Source organism: Poecilia reticulata, linkage group LG20, assembly GCF_000633615.1.
Source record: "Poecilia reticulata strain Guanapo linkage group LG20, Guppy_female_1.0+MT, whole genome shotgun sequence".
NCBI classification, from domain to species: domain Eukaryota; kingdom Metazoa; phylum Chordata; class Actinopteri; order Cyprinodontiformes; family Poeciliidae; genus Poecilia; species Poecilia reticulata.
Window position 1 is genome coordinate 7001361 of NC_024350.1, and position 18921 is coordinate 7020281.

Consider the following 18921-nt stretch of genomic DNA (forward strand, 5'->3'; position numbering starts at 1 on the left):
ACACACACCCCTCCTCCTCCTGCTGCTGCCCTCCAGCCTCCCTCTGTTCCGCTGAGAGAGCTACAGATCCTCTCGGAGGCCAAATCAATTCTCCAGTGAGAGCAGCTCAGTCAGCAGAGGGCCTGGGCTGCAAGCGCTCCAACTACCTCTCATATCAACACTCGCACCGCACGCAGCGCTGGCACATCCACACACCACCTGCATTCACTCACTGAATGCGGACTGCCAGTACAAAGCACCTGAGCGTAGTGGAGTTTTTTTTTTTTCTTTTTCTCCATCTATCTCCACTCTCCCCTACCCTCTTCGCCCACCTCTTTCTGAAGTGGCTGAAGGAGGAGGCGTATCAGGTGGAATCGTGAGCCTACCTTTCAATCAATGAGAATTGTTCTGGCGAGATCTCTCGCCGATCGCCAAGCGGGTCGTTATGGCCGGCCGGCGTTCGCAGAGGCTCACCGGAAGGTTCAGGCTGAGGGGGAGGCGTAGGGGGGCGAGGAGGAGGGAGATGTGCTGTTGTTTGTCGAGCCGTTCTTAGGGGTCGTCGCTGCTGTGCTGCAGCTGCGAAATTCTGTCAGGTTCATCGGGAGGGCCGTTTCATTCTCAAACTCTTTACTGTCGATCATTCAATACTCACCTTTTCCTTGTGATATGGACACTTTTGGTGTCATGTGAGAGATGAAAGATTTCAAAATATTTTACAAACTCAAAAACTGCTTTGTTTTTTTTCATTTTCAGCCTCTTTTACTATGACAACCTTAAAGAAAATTTATTAAAAGTCGAAAGATGAGCAATTCAAACTTAGTCCATGACATAGAGAGTTAGGTTTAAACACAGAATTCAGAGCCTGGAACATCTCACATGACTCTGTTATGTAGCGCATTGTTTGATGCTTTGCTTCGTACAGGGAGTCTGAATCCTCAGCTGTCAATAAACCATTGCTTGCTGGAGGTGTGCACTCTGTTAAAATTTGAAATGATCAGATTTTATTTTACCCAATCACTAATGTTTGGCTGTAACATATGTAATGTGGCAGCTCAACTTTAAAGAAGCTACGTTCTGAAATGGGAAATTGTGTGCTGTAAACAACCTCATAAGAGTAGGGCCATGACATTTTTGCCAGTAATAAAATGTCTTATACCTCTTGCTGCGACTTAAATGGCACAATATTTTTGCCAAAATGAACTGAACGGCTTCATTCATTTTTTCCGCTGCCATTGCCAAACTAGAACCCTGTATTGGCAAACTACAATTCTAAAGCAATGGAGAAACAACCCAGGATTAAATACTGACTGAGAAATCAAGCTCAATGGGAGAAATCCCAGATTGAGCACTGAAGGGAAATGAGAATCAAACGCAGTTGCACAGCAAGCCAATGTTCAGGCTAAATACGAGGTAATCAGTGAGACTGCAAAAGACCTTAGACTGGGGTGGAGGTTATTTCATACATAAAGCCAGAGCTGAACCTTTGAGTGGTCCAGTCAAAGTCCAGTTTTAAATTCAATTGAGTACTTATGGCAAGTCTGAAAAAAAATGCTATTCATAGATTTTCTGTTCAGGTGGAGTATGTTTAGGTTATTTTGCACAAAAAGAAACTTGTTTGTAAAAATGCAAAGCTAATGGAGGGATACACCGAAACACCTGCTGATGCAAAAAAAAAATTTCTAAATGTAGCACAACACGGAGAGTGTCTCTAATTTTTGACACTGTTTCTTCACTAACATTCTGTAACAAACTGTACCTAATAATTAGGTGGCTTCTACTTTTGCAAGGCCATGCATCTCTTGACCATGTATTACTAGACATATTTTACATCTCTATTGGAGAACTCGAGAGCCACAGAGGAGGGATGCCACACACACAAACTGGTTTTACACAGCATCATGTGACACTTGTTCATTCTCCTCCTTTCTCCCTCTCTTGGTGCCTTCCACTACCTCCTTTCCCCCTCTGCCCACTTTTCCCCTGGAGCGACTCTGCCAGGTGATGTATTGTCTGTTCAGCAGCCCCAACAGGGTGCAACACTTCATTTTGAAACAGAAGGTACTTTAGGATGATTCTGAGAGGCTGTTTAGGGCCACAACCACTCAGGTGTGGAGCTGAGGTCAGCGATTACAAAGGCAACAGTCCCCAGCAGCAGTGGCGAGAGAAAATGACCAACTATAAAGCTGTAGAGAGAAAAATCAATTCGCTGGTGTTTGCAGCAGCAGCAAGCGGGACAATAAAGGCGGGAGCCTCGAAGTGAAGGGACTGAGTAAAAGAGTCAAAGGATGGAAGTGTGTGTATGAGATGAAGAGGAGGGGTGTCTTCTTGTGCCAAATGGTCGGCGTCGTCGAAACAAAAGTGTGTGTTCCTGCACGAGATGTAACACCTTGCATCAACAAAGGCTGCGGTCCCTTTTGGCTGACCGGCTGAGCGTTTGGACAGCTGGTCTCATTAGCGCTAACATGCTAGCACGCAACAGGAGGACGACTCCTACGCATCTGAGAGAAGGCATCGGGAGGTGGAGGAGGTGATGAGCTTACTTTCTGAAAAAGTTTGCTTTTCTACATAGGCTGCAATGTGTTTAACACCTGAGAAAATAGCCCGACTCAGATCCCAGCTTCACAACACCCACACGCAAAAAGATCACATCCTGTAGGTCTGGGTAATAAGACACTATCAACACAAACTCAGCACTAAACATCCACCGATAGGCTCAGATTTTGGCTCATTAATAACTCAGCTTATGGACTGGTAAGAAATGTACCAGACTGTCCATGTCAGACACACCTAAATAAGCCCGCTGTAGGGGGAGGAGGTCATGTTGTTATGACACCTGCCAGGCTGTATCAGTTACCAGCACCAGAATGGGTGACTGGCTGGTCCAAAAACAGGTCCAACATTACTCTGGTGGGAACTGGGGGGGACACCTTGGCAAACTGTCAGCAGTACAGCACATGAAATGCCATATGTCCATTAGTGCAGGTTCCCTTGTTGGTTCTGCCTGACTCCCCCTAATTGTGTAAACTCTCCAGTTCTTATTTTAGTTTCTCGTTATGCGATCCGTTCCTGATTGGTGAATCATTTCAGGAATTAAAAACCTCTGCAGACGAGGTCTCCAACTGCAGCAGATTGCTCAGTTTGGACTTTCCAACACTGAGACATGCCAGATAAGATAGGAATATCTCAACCTCTGTGGGAGGAAACAAATCTCATGTTTGGAGAAGTGTGAATGACTGGCCTAATAATTTGGACAAAGGATAACACATACAGATTGTGAAGACACATATTAGTGTCAGAAAACAGCTTGTTCCTTGATTCATTACCTTTAAGGACATCTGTTAGCAACTTGAAACCTACACCTCGTCTGTGCAGCCCGATGGTCCTGAACCAGAATGTGTAGGAGGAATGTCTGGAATGTCCAACCAAAACACTTTTCTCTGAGTTTGGCTCTTAAAGCCACAGATCAAAGCCTGTGCTTTCTTCCTCCGCCTAATGTCATTCAACTGACTGACACATATTGCAAGGTCTGCTGTTGCCCTGCCTGTGATTAGACAGATTGACTCATTGTAAGCAGCAGTGACTGCTTGCTTGCCCTTCTACCTTTCCTCTGTGTCTATATTTAGCCTCAGTACAGGCTCCCTCGTTGAGGTACGCCACTTATCTCATTCTGAGCTCAGGGCCAGGCAGACAGTGGTAAAACGACCACAGGCATCCTCATAGAGGACAGAGTCTGCCGTCACAGAGTCTGCCCTTGCGGCTCTGCAATGCCATTTTCTCAGGAAAGGCAACCACTACAATAAACCCAACTCCTAACCAGAGCAAAACAAAGCAGTGCCATTCAAAACCCTCAAGTATGCCGTCTCAAGGTAAGGCGCCTCATTCAGCGCAGAGGTAAAGGCTGACGGTTTTTGTTGAAACAACAGCCTTCCTCCTGCCGAGTCAGGAAGGTCAGCTCAAGAACCAATAATAACAGAACAAAAGAAGTGGGGATTTTTGTAGTTAGCTAGTTCAAAGGCTCCTTCAGTCTTCCCAACTCCCTATACACTGCCAGACAGAGGGCGCTAGTTGGTTTCTGGAAAAGATCAGCAGGATCAAAGGTCGCAAAGTGAACAGTATGGCCTTCTTTGTTACAACCCTATAGATAAATCTCTAAGACTTCCCCAGGCAACATCAAGTGATTCTTACTCATCAGGCTAAGATGGCAAAAAGCAGAACCTTGATGGTGAAAATAGCCCTTGGCACTCCTGAGTATTAGTCACTCTTTTATTAAGCATTTACCTGCTCTCCAAAGCTTCTAAACAAGTCAAATGCTCTCTTGATATTCACTAATAAACAAATGTTAAGTCAAAATCAACAACCTGTGGAGATGAGCCCTCAGTAGGAAGCATTTCAGAGGTGATCAGGAAGACAATGGACCCTTGTCTTCCTAATGAAGCTGATCAAGGTTTCAGCATGTGAGCTAATGAGCCTCCGTGGGTCACTCGACCACCATCTGATGAACACTGTTTTATGATAACACTAATGCTAATGGTAGCTATTGTTCTCTTAATCTGCATGATGATACTTGGAGCTGCAAAGAAAGTCAGTGGGTGTTAATGAGTGGAAGGGAACGTGAAAGAGACTGAATCGTGCCTCAGAGTTTTTCAGATTAAAGAAGAAGCCTGTTAACCTGGGCTATTGCTTTGCTCTGCCAGTCAGGCCACGTGTTTTATTGCTCAGGTTAGTCCCAATAATGCTGCTGTAGCTAAATGGCACCCAGGCTGTAGTTCTACTGGAGGGAGGTGGGTGTGAATGATTGTGGCTGCTGATGGTTTTTTCTTTCAGAGGCTAATGAGAGCACACACACACACACGCACGCATGCACACACATACACATGCACACACACCGACATTCTGTTCAATGGACGTCCTCTGAGGGTTTCTGCTTCTGGCTCCTCATTGCTTTTCTAAATAAGGCCAGGTGGGCTGGTAGAGACCGACGGGTGTCTTCACACACACGCACACGCACACACACACGCACGCGCACACACACACACAATCCACAGCAATGCCTCGGCCACCAAGTTTACTCTTTGTTTATGTTGGAGGTGAGACAGCCCCATCCAAGGTAATAACTCTGCTACACCTAAGTCAGAGTGTGTGGTCTGGATGTTAAGCTAGTAAGAGGCATGGCATGTAGAAGGTTCCTGGTCATTATGGGTGATCACATGATCCAGGCCACAATCACACTGATGTCTTTACAGACTGGTGCCACCCAAAAAATGGCATCAAAAAATGTCAAATTTCAAACCAGATCAACCAAGCCAATTTTTTTAAACCACCTCCACCTGAAAGCACCAACTGTGTCTCCATTTTTAGTGCATTTTGAAGTATTGCATTAGAAAAGGCTCACGGAAATGTCATGTAAGGGTTTGAAATGACTTTCTCAATTCCCCCCCTCAAAAAAACGTTTTTACGCTCGCTTGGTGGTTTTGGGCTTTCAGGAAAAAGAGTTTATGCTCTCTTTCGGTTGATGGAAACACATTTTCCAAATAAGTTCTGATGTAATGAACGATCCCATCCTCTGGTGTGTCGGTGCCTTACTAGAGACACGAAACCTGGAAAAACATTCAAAGTCAAAACCTCTAGCTCAGAGGGAGAACTGTTGGCCTGGAGTGGCCGACATGAGGCACCACACATTGAGATGTATGAGTCCATGCTAGTTTGCAGCTCTGTTTCCTGTTTATTACAGCTGTATATTATGTCAACAAAATTCAGCTCAAGGTAGCCTGGTCAGTTTACTCTCATTGAGAATGGAGACATGCCTAATTCGCTTTTTTTCTTCTTTTTTTTTTGCACCATTATTAAAGTTCTCTCAAAATTTGCATGACAGTTTGATGGAAACATAGCTACTGACGTCAACACTCTTAGGAGTGAACAGGATTGAGCTGGATATTTCTTCAGCATCAGTGAGGTGTCTGAAAATGAAGCAAAACAGCCAGCACCAAAGGTGGTCTGAACTTAAAATGTACATTTTCTAATGCCCAGCGTTAAGGAGAAGATTGTAATCCACTGAAAGGTGTATTGACAAGTCAGACCTCTACAAAATCCTACCATCTCTACGCGAAACGCACTAAACACACGCAAAGCTAAACTCGGCGCTGGCGTCTCACACCATCTATACATCCTCCGCCCGTCAGCGGACAGGCCTGCTCCGGTTCTCAAACACTCAGCAGCTCTGTGGTGAAAGAATGCCCATCTCTTCCGCCAGCCGAGCCGTATATAGCGTAGCCAGGTGAGTGAGGAAGAAGTGTTGCGGGGGGTGGGTGAGCAGCGGGGGTGGAGGTCAGAGAGGTGAGGAGAGGAAACATCTGTTACAGATTCTGTAAGGCCAGAAAACCTGCGGTCACACTTCCGCAAACCACCTTCCTTCTGCTCTCTCTTTACTCTGCTCCTCTGCTCAATCTGTCACTGTCAATTTCATTCACAAAATAAAGCACGCCAGGCCCTCGTATGTGCTAAATAAAAATACGGCACGTTAGCTGAGCTGTCCCTCTGCACAGGAAGCAGAGAAACAACAGCACAGAAAACCTTTGGCACACACCTGGGTAAACAGTTGCTTCCCTCCTGCCAGCGGCTGCTTCCACTTAAGCCCGGCTCATCTGCAGGAGCGGGAAGACGAACCAGAACCCAGACCTGGCTGCTGCTGCTGCTGCTGCTGCGTTAGCCTCCATCAGATCTCATTTAAGAGTCGCCGGCAACACAAAATGTCCCTGCCACCTCTGCTGTCAGACTCCATTCACACTGATGGCTTTTGAAAGCTCCACAGTAGTAGAACGCTGCTCTTGTCCTTTGATTTTGCCAGTTTGTGTTTAGCCGTGACATTTTGAGTGGAGTGGTTATTATTAGAACGAGAGCCGAAAGGTATCCGGCCCGGTTTAAATGTGGTCGCTTTACATCAGCAGCGTCGAACTTCATTATGGGGCTTGTTCCTCTTTTTTTTTTTCTGCAGTCACTTCGGCTGTAATGTCAACAACGCGGCTGGGTCAGCAGGTGCTGTCTAAGGGCGGATGTGTGAAAACCTTCCACTGCAGGGTAGAGGAATGGTTCCAAGGTGAGACTATCCTCCTGGTGGAGTCAGTCCTGTTTCTGTTGTTGGCTGTATGGAGGCATTAAAAACTATTGAATGTTTTGTCGAAGGATCTGCATGTGAAGTGTGAAACTTGCCAGTTTCCATTCCCCAGCATAATGATGGCACCTAATTTCACAAGGATTAGTGATGCCCCGATATGATTATTTTGTCCAATATCAATATCCGATATCGCTGTAATATAACCAATATTTATCAACGTTATATATATTTCACTACACCTTCAACACCTTGAAAAAAACACCATCACTGATGTCACCACTACTTACCTGCTTCAGTTAAACTGCCCACAATGCTTTGCTGCATCACTATCACTGTCACATGACCAAACAAACACCACATGATCGTCACCCTCCCCTCTCAAAGCAAACGCCAACATGTATCGGTTGTATATCGGTTGCTATCTACCCAGTTTGGTTTATATGTTAAAACAAGATTATTAAAATCAACCAATATCGATGTTAGTACTGATATATTGTGAATCCCAAAAAGTTCAACAATTTATTTATTATTTTATCTTAGAGTTGTGAAGTATAAGTAATAGCTGTACTGTTGACAGATCTAGCAGACATCTAAGTTACACAGGATTTTATTTACAGGCATCAAGAGTCTATCCTTTTCAAACTTACATGTCACTTTTCTCTAAAAGATAAACTCTTGTCAAATTAAGTCTTCACAAATTTGGGTATAAACTAAAATCTATCTTAAACAAGTGGTAGACCCAAATGCTGAAGCATCTTTATGAAATATAAGGAAGTAGAGGAGAAAAGTCTGAAAATACCCTCTATTTTAGAAAAATAAAATAAGCAGAATTCCACTGAACTGAAGGATTTAACTCTTGTTTTCTTCTTGTAAAGACGTTCTGCTGACCAGCAGAACTGGATCACAGTGAGGTGCATGTTTAAATATATGCAATGAGCAATAACGCTGTTATCCAACCAGGTTGTGCAGTGCACATCTATATTAGGTTAGTGTAGCACAAGGCTGTTGCATTTTAGGAGCAGGTGACTGGACATTCCTGCCTGTATTAGGTCTGACAATTTACTGTGGGGGAGTAGCAGACCGGGAGAGCTGCACTGGCCTATGAAGAGGGAGGCAGGGAGTGAGCTACATGACTATACAGCTCCAACCAGAAAAATCTCATTAAATCCTGCTTACCTGTACACATACCTTGCTCTCGCTAACATCACCAAGGCAAACTTTATCTAATCAAGGAGGCCGAACGTCACAGCCTTCAGCTGTCACATATTTATACACTCCATTCTTCACTCAATAATGTATTTGTTGGGTAGATTAATGGAAATTTTGCCAGTCAGCAGCGAGGCGTGTTCACACACAGACTACGGAGAAAGAGGACAGAAGAGACAAACGGTAAAGGGGGAAAGATGACAAAGGTGGGAGGGAAGGAACTGCTAATGGCCTAAAAAGACTAAGCTGACCTGTCACATACGATGCTCATCTGAACTGATGGCTGCCCCAGGGAGGGAGTGTCACTAACTGTCAGCCTGACTGAGGGAAGAAAAAGGAGAGAATATTGTTGGGAGACAGAGGTAGACATTAAAGGTTGAAATGAGGATGGATGTCGCAGGAGGAATGATTAACGGAGCAACTGCAAAATGCAAATACGACCTATTAGGGAGTGGAAGGATGAGGGTGGTAGACAGGTAAAACATTTACACAGAGGTAGTTCCTGTCTAACGCTAAGTTCATACACCAGGTTTTGATGCCCATTCTTTTTTATTATTAGTTCATGTTACTAAATGATGCAACCGCAGTCAGACTTCAGTTTGAACAGTTAATGACCCAAACGCATGCGCAGAAGAAGAACATTGTCATGCAGCAGCACTATGTTTACAGAAGTAACAATGAACGCCTCCGACTGTGGACCAATGTTAACGTTACTGTGCAATAGGAGTCGACGGTGTTCTCACAAGATCATAAGAAGACGAAGGAAAAAAGCACAACTAATTGCAATGGATTTTTTGTGAAGCATTGACTGCAACTTTGTCACCTAAAAAAAAAAAAAAAGAAAAATAACATCAGCAAGAAAAACAGTGCATAGACCTGGAGGGGCGGGGCCAACCCAGGGATCCTTTCATCGCTCCGTTTTACACTTTACACCATTGCAAGTTCCCCAGCAATCAGCAAGTCAGCTCACTTCAGTGCAGCCCTGGCCAAGATCTCTGTTGACAGCCTACTGTGGCTTCACTAATTCCGACACTAACACACAAAAGTGGACCCTTTTCTGCCTTCTCTGCTCTTTGTGGGACTCGGACAACAAATGAACGCTCCTCTGGCTTCCAAAATGTCAGCTCTGTCACAAGACTCCAGAGGCCAGACGTCCTGCACAACCCCTGACTCGCACGGCGCATAATCAAACACGCTGCCCCCGGGGGCTGCTGCTCGCTTTGTCACACTTGCTTTCTTGTTATTCATGTGAAGCAGGAAGAGAAAGGGGTTAACACAGTAAACTTACATCCACAAAGGCGCCTTTGTCACCTTGCTCCTCCACTCCTTCACCTCACCCCATCACCCCTCCCAGGGGAAAATAGCCTTTTCCCTGTGTGATCGAGAATAGTTAGCACCCCCACCACATCTCCCTCCAGGGGGACTTCCAGCTGAAGAGGCGGTCAAGCGGCGCTGCTCACACCATTACCCTGCTGTTAAATGACCATGAGGCTGGACTCCCTGTCCAATGGACAGCTATGAAAATCTGTCCCGCTAAATCAGGCGAGGAGAAGTATGTGTGTGTACACATGTTGGTGGACCTCATCTAAAGGGGTCAGGTGGGTGTACAGTGGCTGTACTCACCAACTCGTAAACTGTGATTTGTAGAGCAGAAGAAGGAGCTGTTAATGCAGCTGATGCTGATTGAGGCAACGGGTAAATGCATTGATGACAAAAAGGTGACGACTGATCACCTTTTAGTGCATCAAACCCGTAGGTGTGCAGGCTAGGTTTTTAATAGTTTCAGATTTTCCATTAAAGTTTAGCTTTATTTTGTTGTGACTTTCGTTTGTCTAATTGAAGTCGCTTTTATTAGTTTTGCCAGTTTTCTGTTAGTCAAACAAACCAGAAACAAACATGGAGAAGCAGCGTTCAGCTTCTATACACTTCAGGTTTGGAACAAACTTTGAGAAAACTGCAGAACAGCTGAAACACTGAGTTCCTTTAAACCTAGGCTAAAAACCCAGCTGTTTAAAGTTACTTTCAACCCATAATTACTGGAACGTTGACCAACATAAATGATGTGTATTGATGATTTTAACAGTGGCCCTTGAAAAAAAAAAGCGATGTTTGTTTCTGTTCTGGTTTTCACAGTTGTTGACTGTATGATGTGTTTATGATGTTTCAATGTTTTCTCGATGTAAAGCGCTATGAACTGCCTCCTTGATAAAAAGTGCTAAACAAATAAACTTGATTGAAATGTATGGTTTTAGTTTGGGTTTTATTAGTTATGCTAGTAGTTTTATTTTTTCATACTTTGGTTCATTTTTTTGGTGCTGAATTCAAAATGGTCAGAGTATTGTATTGTAATTATGTACATCTATTGGGTAATGAATACATAACAGAAGATTCAATTTAAAAAAAATGAATTGAATTATTGTTAAGCAACCAACTGGCTGATGTTTTCTTCCAACCTTCGCTGTTGCCATTTTGTGGACTTGCGTGAACTGCTTGTGTGGGGAAAAAAAAATTTTTTATATCAGTTCTAAATGCTAACAAACAGATTCATAAAACAGAAAGAAGGAAATAAAAGTTCTAATTCCAGTGTTTTAGTTAGTTTTATAAGCATATGATATAATTCCAGTTAGTTATAGTTTTTCTCCATTATTTGCCATTTTTATTTATTTCAGTTAGCAGACATGTTTTCTCAGTTTCAGATTTTGTTATTTTGTTAATTTTAGTTGACTATGATAACCCTAGTGTTGGGCGCGCGCGTGTGTGTGTGTGTGTGTGTGTGTGAGTGCGTGCGTGTGTGTATGTGTGTGTGGTTGCCAGCAGTGCTGAGAGGCCATTAGTTCAGTGTGTCAGGATTGGAAAGGAGAGCATCGACAGTCGGGCCGGGATAATCGATAGCAGCAGATCTCTCATTCCCCTCCGCCATCTACAGTAATGGACCCACAGTCCAACACGGCTCCTCTGCAGCTCTGCATGCCAGAAAAAAATGAAGAGAGGAAGGCAGTGGAACGGATCAGCAACCGACTGCTGGTACTTTCTGCCTTGTTTCCTCTCTCTCTCAGCTTTTCTTTGCTGTTGTGGTCAGATGCTGGTTTCTTCTCCCTGTGGGATAAAAGATGGAGGCCAGAGAGGGGTTTGTTCGCAGCCAGCAGCCAGCAGGGTGGGGCCTTGATTACTCAAGCACGGTGCAACTGGACCGCGCTCCTGGGACTATCCCGTCTGATGTCACCCTGAATGGGAAATCATTGAAACACTTGAACGTTTCAAGGAGAGAGTTTCTGTTTTTCCTCATTTGGCTTCGGCTGAGTAGAGACGTTTAGTACCACTTCATGAAAACAGCTTTTGGTAAACAATACGTCAGTAACTGAGTCTTCCTTGAGTGAAAATACCAAGCTATAACTGTAATAACTCAATGATTTCAACTCAAGTTTAACAGGACAAAACATTCATAAAAACAAGAGGAGATGGAGCTGTAGCAATGTTTGTGTGAAAACTAAGAAGCTCTGTTCACAACATCAGAGTCAAGGTTTCACAAACCCCAACGTGGGGTTCGAAGAATCTGATAGAAGAAGCTAAGTCTTCACTGTAGGTAAATGTGACCTAATATGACTTCTTGAGCCCATATGTGAACCAAATCTGAACTTCTATGACATTCTCAACTAGGGGTGCACCGATAAATTCCCAGATTTCCTTAATTCTGGGTAATCTGCAAAAAGCCTGTCGCAATAAATCAATTAATGGCATGATACACCTCCAGATAATGGATAGTAAACTATTTGAAATAAATGGTGTAAATGATTTAAAATATTTTATTATCCTTTACACGCGTTAAATGTAAACGAACATTGCATCAGCCGTTGTGAGGGCTGATCTATTGAGAATCTGGTTCTAACTGTTCTGAGCTGCAGATCTCAGCTGCATCACTCTATTCATGCTCTGCTTGTTACAAACTAATCACATCAACATGCTGCTTTCGAATCCTACAGTAGTTCTCCTTCAAAATAAAAGTCTTTCTACAACAACATTAACAATCATAATATCAGACAGACCTCATCACATTTTGTTCTGCTCAGGTTGCACATTAGATTTAAAATGTGAAGCCTAAACATGTACTGCTGTAGCCTGTAGGTTGCAAGTGTAGATTTCAAACTTAATGGGCGGGGCTCTGTTGGCTACAAATCCATAACCAGGAATATTTCCAAAAAGACAGATTTTCCTTTCTTGTAGATGAAAGGAAAGTGACTTCTTCAAGCCAGCTGAGCGGCAGTGTGCAGCAACTCTCTGGTATATCCTCTCCAATCCAATTAACATATTTTCAAGCGTAGGAACAGCATAGTGGACGATGTATGTGCTTTGAAATGTAGGAACTGTGGGGGTATTTCCCATTTCCTGCCTTGTGTCTACTAAACAATTTCTTCCAGCTCATAGTTGTGTGTGCTGATATGATTTGGTTAGACGGACATAAAAAAAATAAAAAATAGACAGAGTCTGTTCTTTATGTACTCTGAGGATGGTGACCACCTTGGGTCACACAGCTCTGTGTTTTGGCTGTGAGTGGGTCCCTGCTGTGTCTGGGGGAATTCCATTGGCCAGAGGCTGACCCCGAACACTGGCCTTCCTGTTGCACAGCGGCCATGTGCCGATGAAGCCGGAAGAAAACCGGTTCGGTCTGACGACCGGCTCTTCTGTCAGCCTTACGGCCCGGTCTGTGTGTACAGAGATGTGTGTGTGGCTGGGTGTTTATGTGAGACAGATCAGCGATGACACCCGGCCTTTTAATAAGCTCAGCAGCGAGTGTGTGGCTGGCTGAAAGCTGCTGTGATTGATGCAGGCTGTAGCACTGTAAACACACGCACATGCTGATGAGTGCAGGAAATGATGATTATATGTAAGCCTGACGCAATAAGCAATTATTAAATTAATCGCATGATAAATTAAAATGAGCTCGATAATTTCCATTCTGATAATGAATATTTTTTGAAGAGCAGTTTTGGTTATAGACTAAATGTTGCAACAAATAAGTTTAATCTGTTTGTGTTTTTATTTTTTTTTATTTTGGATATCTGAAATGTCTTCCAATTCCAGTATAGAATGTTCTGTGCAAAATTAAAGCATATCTGTGTTTGACAGGCCAAACTAACACTTAGGACTGGAACGATTAATTGGATTAATCACGATTAATCAATCAATAATCGCCAACTGACCTAGTTGTATCTATCACACATTAACGCAAAGAAAGGCAATTTTCTGAAAAACCCAGCACATTCAGAGCAGTGATAAAGTCAAAACAAATATAGATAACATTTTCCCTGTCAATGTGTTTTACCCAAAATTCCTCAAATTGCAGTTTTTTTGTATATTGATCCAACAAAATGTTTATTTTCTTACTTTAACTTTTTTTTAAAATATTTAGTTATTTCCGTCTTTTAACATATTTTTAATATTGTATAGAAAAGGTTAAAGTAATAATAATAAATAATACATCTAATTTATATAGCATTTTTTGGATACTCACGCTTAGTCTTTGAGTGTCCAAAAAAAGTATGAAAAAAGTCAGAAATTAAAGTAATTTAATGAATAAACTCCAGATGGGCCTTTTCTAAAAATATAAGCAGAATAATTGATTGATCTATTAGTAAAATAATCAACAATTGCATCCCTTCTAATGTTATAATGTTATTATCATTGTATTAGTTTAAACTACTGACAAAATAACATTAGTATTATTGAAATAATTGTGACAGACTTAGTTATACGTAGCAATGCCAGCATGACTAATCAGTGCTCTGCTCAATACGTTCCACATTGATCAGGTGGTACTCGTGACTTTTATACATGAGAATGTTTTTGTTGTTTTTCTTTTGTCTTGCCATTTTAAAGTTTGGAAGCAAGAGAGGAGGAATATTTTGGAGTTTCTCAACCTACAGCTGCTTCCTCCCAGCTGCTGGACTGGACATAAACAACAACATCATCAAAAAAGAAGGGAATTGTGGAAATACTTTTGGACCAGAGGAGCCAGCTCTTTGCCTTGTTAGCAGTTAGCATCTAGTTATTGCTGTGATAGCTGGCTTTTCCACGGCAAGCAGACGGCAGAGAGCTTCCACAGGTTTCCTCTGACTGAGCCTTCACAGGCGAGGAGGAAGTGCTGTCTAAGGAAGGACAGGAAGTAGAGGGGGCTATCATGGAGCTGACACAACACTTCCAGTCCTTGCCAGAGGAGACAGAACGGTGACTACTTTCAACAGACGCAGATCTGACTGAACTCTGACAAAAGCACTTGATTCACCCAGACATTGAATGACTCATAATTAATCATCTCAGTTCATTTTAGTATGTTTGTTCCAGTTCTTATTTATTTAGTTGAAGAACAGCGAAGGCATTTATGTTAAATATCAGGGTAACAAACCCATAATTCAGGTGGCTCTGTGATACCTTTCAAAAGTATTCACATCCCTAGAGCTTTTTCCACACACAGCCACAAACTTTAGAACACTTTAGTGAGATTTTATGTGAAAAACTTATTTTTCATTTTCCTAAATAATCTGGAGAGACTTTTGTGTTAATCCCCCTGAGTCAAAACTTTCTAAAACCACCTTTTAATGTCAGCTGCAGGTGTTTTGGAGTAGATCTCTACCAGCCTTGAAATTCTGGAAGCAGATTATTTTTTGTTCATTCTGCTTTACAAAATAGTGATACTTAAGTCATTTTGGAAACTTAACTTTCACAAGCTGCTACAGATTCTCAACTTAATTTAAGGGGCAGTATTATGTATGTTCCAGGCACGAAGTGTCATTTCATGGCAGAATCAGGTAACTGTTTTGTGGGCATCAGTTGCTATGAAAATGCTGAACATATAAAACATGACTTAAAAAGTTATTGACTTCAAAAGTTGACGCTTTGAAATTGGGGCTCTGTCTCTTTAAGAAGCTCTGGGTCTTACTGAAACTTCGCCTTCAGGAAGTCAACACAACAAAGCTCCTCTATTAACCCTTTGACAACATTTATACCAGTGTTTCACTGAGAAGTAAGTCCTATAAAGAGCTCAGCAGTTGTGCATTTCCACCAGATGTTTGCTAATTGCTGCTGCCACTAGTATAATGCTGCCACCACCGTTCTTCACTGTGGGGCTGGTGTTTTGATTTTCAGCTGGACAAATCAATTACATTTTTGTTCACAAAGTTTAGTACTGTTTCGTTGCCAGAGCATCTTCAACATGTTTGCTGTGTTAGGGTGCATTCACACCAGGCCTGTTTAGTAAGTTTTAATCGAACTGTAGTTTTTGTCTTGAAAGCCCAATTCATTTGGGAAGGTGGGAATGCATAATTAAACTCTGATGTGGACCAAAAATTGAACTTTGGTGCACCTACAAACCTAGATCTCTGTTTGGTCGATCTGAACTCTGGTGCTGCTCCCATGCCTAAGTGACCACCAAGCAGACTGGAGATCACTCCAAAAGCTGGAAGCAAACTATAGTGCAGGGTATTCTGGGTAAATACAATCAAAATCAATGAGTGAGTCTAGAACAACAGGGAGAAACGGCTTGTGGTTTTTTTCCCAGAGACAAAAGCGAAATCTTACCACCTCTAAAATCTAATGTTACTCCATTTTTGTTTACATTTTGTGAAGACGGAAGTTGAGCTCATGTCTTCTTCAGAAGTTTTATGTCGTTTCCTTTAGTAGTTTTGGATACAGCGCCACCAAAGGCAAGGAGTGGGACAGGTTTTTCAATTATTTTAGATGATTGACAGTGCAGTGTGAAAGTGAACTGCATCAGCTGAAAATGTAGCAAATATAATGGACTTTACTGGACTATCAGGTGTGCTGGTCTGGTACGTGAAATTCCCTTAAACGTGGTTTGGAATTTGTGGTCAAAAAAAGCGAAAACTGGAACAGTTTAGGGGGTGTGAATACTTTTGTGAGTCATTGTACTTGCCAACGTCACTGAATATTGTTAATACATTAGCCAGTGTGCTTCACCCTAAGACCAGGTAGTGAACTGACGAGGGCTGCCACAACAATATGCACACAGACTTTGACTCTGAAATATAACCAAACTAACACTAAATACACAAATGCTTCATAAATAACAACACGTATTATTACCACATGGGCTCCAATTGCTAAGAGTGTGAGGCATGTTTCAGAAATCCTCAACCGTGGTGCGGGAACCCACCCAGCGGCCGCACCCAGCCTCAGTCAGACTGGAGGTGTTGCCGTGTGCAGCGGGAGACGCCGCCAGGGAACACATCAGTGCTGTGGTTCAGACGCCTTGCAGCCCAAACATCCCCGTCTCTTCAGCGCTGCTCTTCTGTTCCGCACCAACAGGGAATCCATATGGAAGGCTGCGGGCGCGTCTGCAGCAGCCTGGAGTTATTCACCAATAAAAACAGCTGGCGCCACGGGAGCCGCACACGTCACCACCGACACACACACACACACACGCAATCACACACATCTCAACCGCCAGAGCAGGGATGTAAAAAGTATGGCTCCAGGCCATTTGTGGCCCTTGAAATAATTTTGTTCGGCCCCTGACTGCAGGTCAAGAATGGTGAAAACTTGGCCAGCAAGATAAAAAACAATTAATGCCCACAAACATTTTTGGAAATTGTCTTTTTCTTTCAATGAGGCAATGGTCCAAAACTCTTTTTATGTTTGATCTCTAGTAATATACAGATTTCATAAACACTTAGTTTATTGTTAAGCAGGTACATTAAGAAAAAAAAACCCTATAAAAATCAATTTTGCATTTTTAGGATAAAATAAGATCTTTGTCATTGTAACAATGAAACCCTGAACAACAAAGGTTCTATTCTCTAGAAAAAAAAACATGTCTCACTTTAGAAAAGACTATAAACAATGACTTATATTATTCTTAGCCCTCGTACAAAAAAAAGTTAACTGAAAACTAAAATAGACGAGGTCAAATTGACCACTCACTGACCAGCAGAAAAATATCCTTTTAAAAAAACTAAAATCGCCAAAAATGTGGATTATTTTAGTTCCAACTCAACAGTAAACTAAGCATGAACTATTTGAATTAAGCAATCAGTTTGTTTTTTTCTGTAGAAACAGAATCATGGATCTAAAACTTCAAATGGTTTTTGCAGGTTTTCCTTGTTAAATGAAAGGAATCCAGTTGGATTATTATTTTGGGCTTGATTGAAGAAAACCAAACTTTTAAAAGATCCTTTCTCAGAAATATAAATTAGATCTAGGTCAGTCTTGATTTGCAAACATTTACTGTATTAGCCAAGTTTTAATACAGCAATTAAAAGCAGATTTGTTTGCACCATTTGAACTTTAGAAAACAAGTCAATGAGTAGTTGTTGTCCTAGTTACCATAACAATAGAAGAAAACCAGAAAACTTGTAAAAGATGATCTGTTTATAGCATCTAACTTTTTTGTGAGAATATTTTAATTTAAATTTCTTAAATTGTGGTTCAAATGGTCCTCGGACCCCACTTTGAACACCCTTGTTATAAACTTCTCATCTGTATTTGAGAGTTAAAACAAGTTTGCATTGTTTTATGGGTATTGCTTAATGTTTTTATAAAATGAGATTAGAACATTGAAGGTGTATTATCACTCCACAACACTGGATGGTGTCTGTTACCATTAAAAAAACAATCAGAATCGGTCAAGCTTTTTAAAGATAGGTTTTGGGCCGAAAAACTGCAATTGGTGCACCGCTATGCTAAATAATCTGATTAATAAAACACCCAGATTCTCACTCTGAAATCCCTAATAAATCCACCAGTCTGTTCATGTGTGAACCAAAAACATACCTGCAATAAAAAAAAAACTAAACAAAACAAGACAAGACAGTGGAGCTGGACAAACAAGCCGAGGTTAAGCTGGCAGATCTGTGGTCCTGTTAAAAGCAGCACATCCAGCCTGGCCAAACAAAAGCTGGCTGATAAACCCAGCGGCCGCATCAAAGCCGTCCAGATTATAGATTACCATCAACTGAGCGCTGAGCGGCGGCTGTGGACGGGGCACCTGCCACTTCACTGTAACGCCCCTGAATCGGCGGGGCTGGTGAGTCACTGCCTACCTGACCTGCACACAAAAGCTTTAATAAAACAGGTGAAACAAATGTGATATCTGATTACTCTGGGTGTTTCTAAGGTCTTTGGTGATGCCTGATTTATTATTTTTATTATTATTTCTAAACACATTATATGAATTCATGTCTGATCCTCAATCAGTTGCTGTGTATTTACAAAGTCAGACCGGTTCTGTTTTAATTGGCTTTAATTAGTGTCTGGTGTTCTGTGTGTGTGCGTGTGTAAACAGAGGGGCGATGGCTCAGTGCCAGGATGATAGCCCCCAACGACGATGTGGTGTTACAGTAAAGCATCTTCCCCTCTCTGCCAGCAGGCGTGTGAGGATTAAAGGTAAATCCAAACCGTCTCTAAAGCCTGCGCTCGCTTTAAAAGGCTCCTCCCAAAGTATCGGCTTGGATTACGGCACAGATTTTCCCTCCTGTCCCAGTCCCACCTCAGCAGGACATAAACACCTACAGGACACACTTGCACTGGCTGATAGCTGCCTGTCCAGTCTGGTTCACAAGATCTGCTGATATTCAGTATACAGGGTGTGTGTGTGTGTGTGTGTGGTGGGGGGG

General features: G+C 42.4%; 1 protein-coding gene across 1 annotated transcript in view; it reads right to left on the minus strand.

Moving 5' to 3' along the window:
• Positions 1-18921, minus strand: part of zeb1b (zinc finger E-box binding homeobox 1b) — a 61569-nt gene that overhangs the window by 16852 nt on the left and 25796 nt on the right. The gene's annotated exons all lie outside the window — the stretch shown is intronic.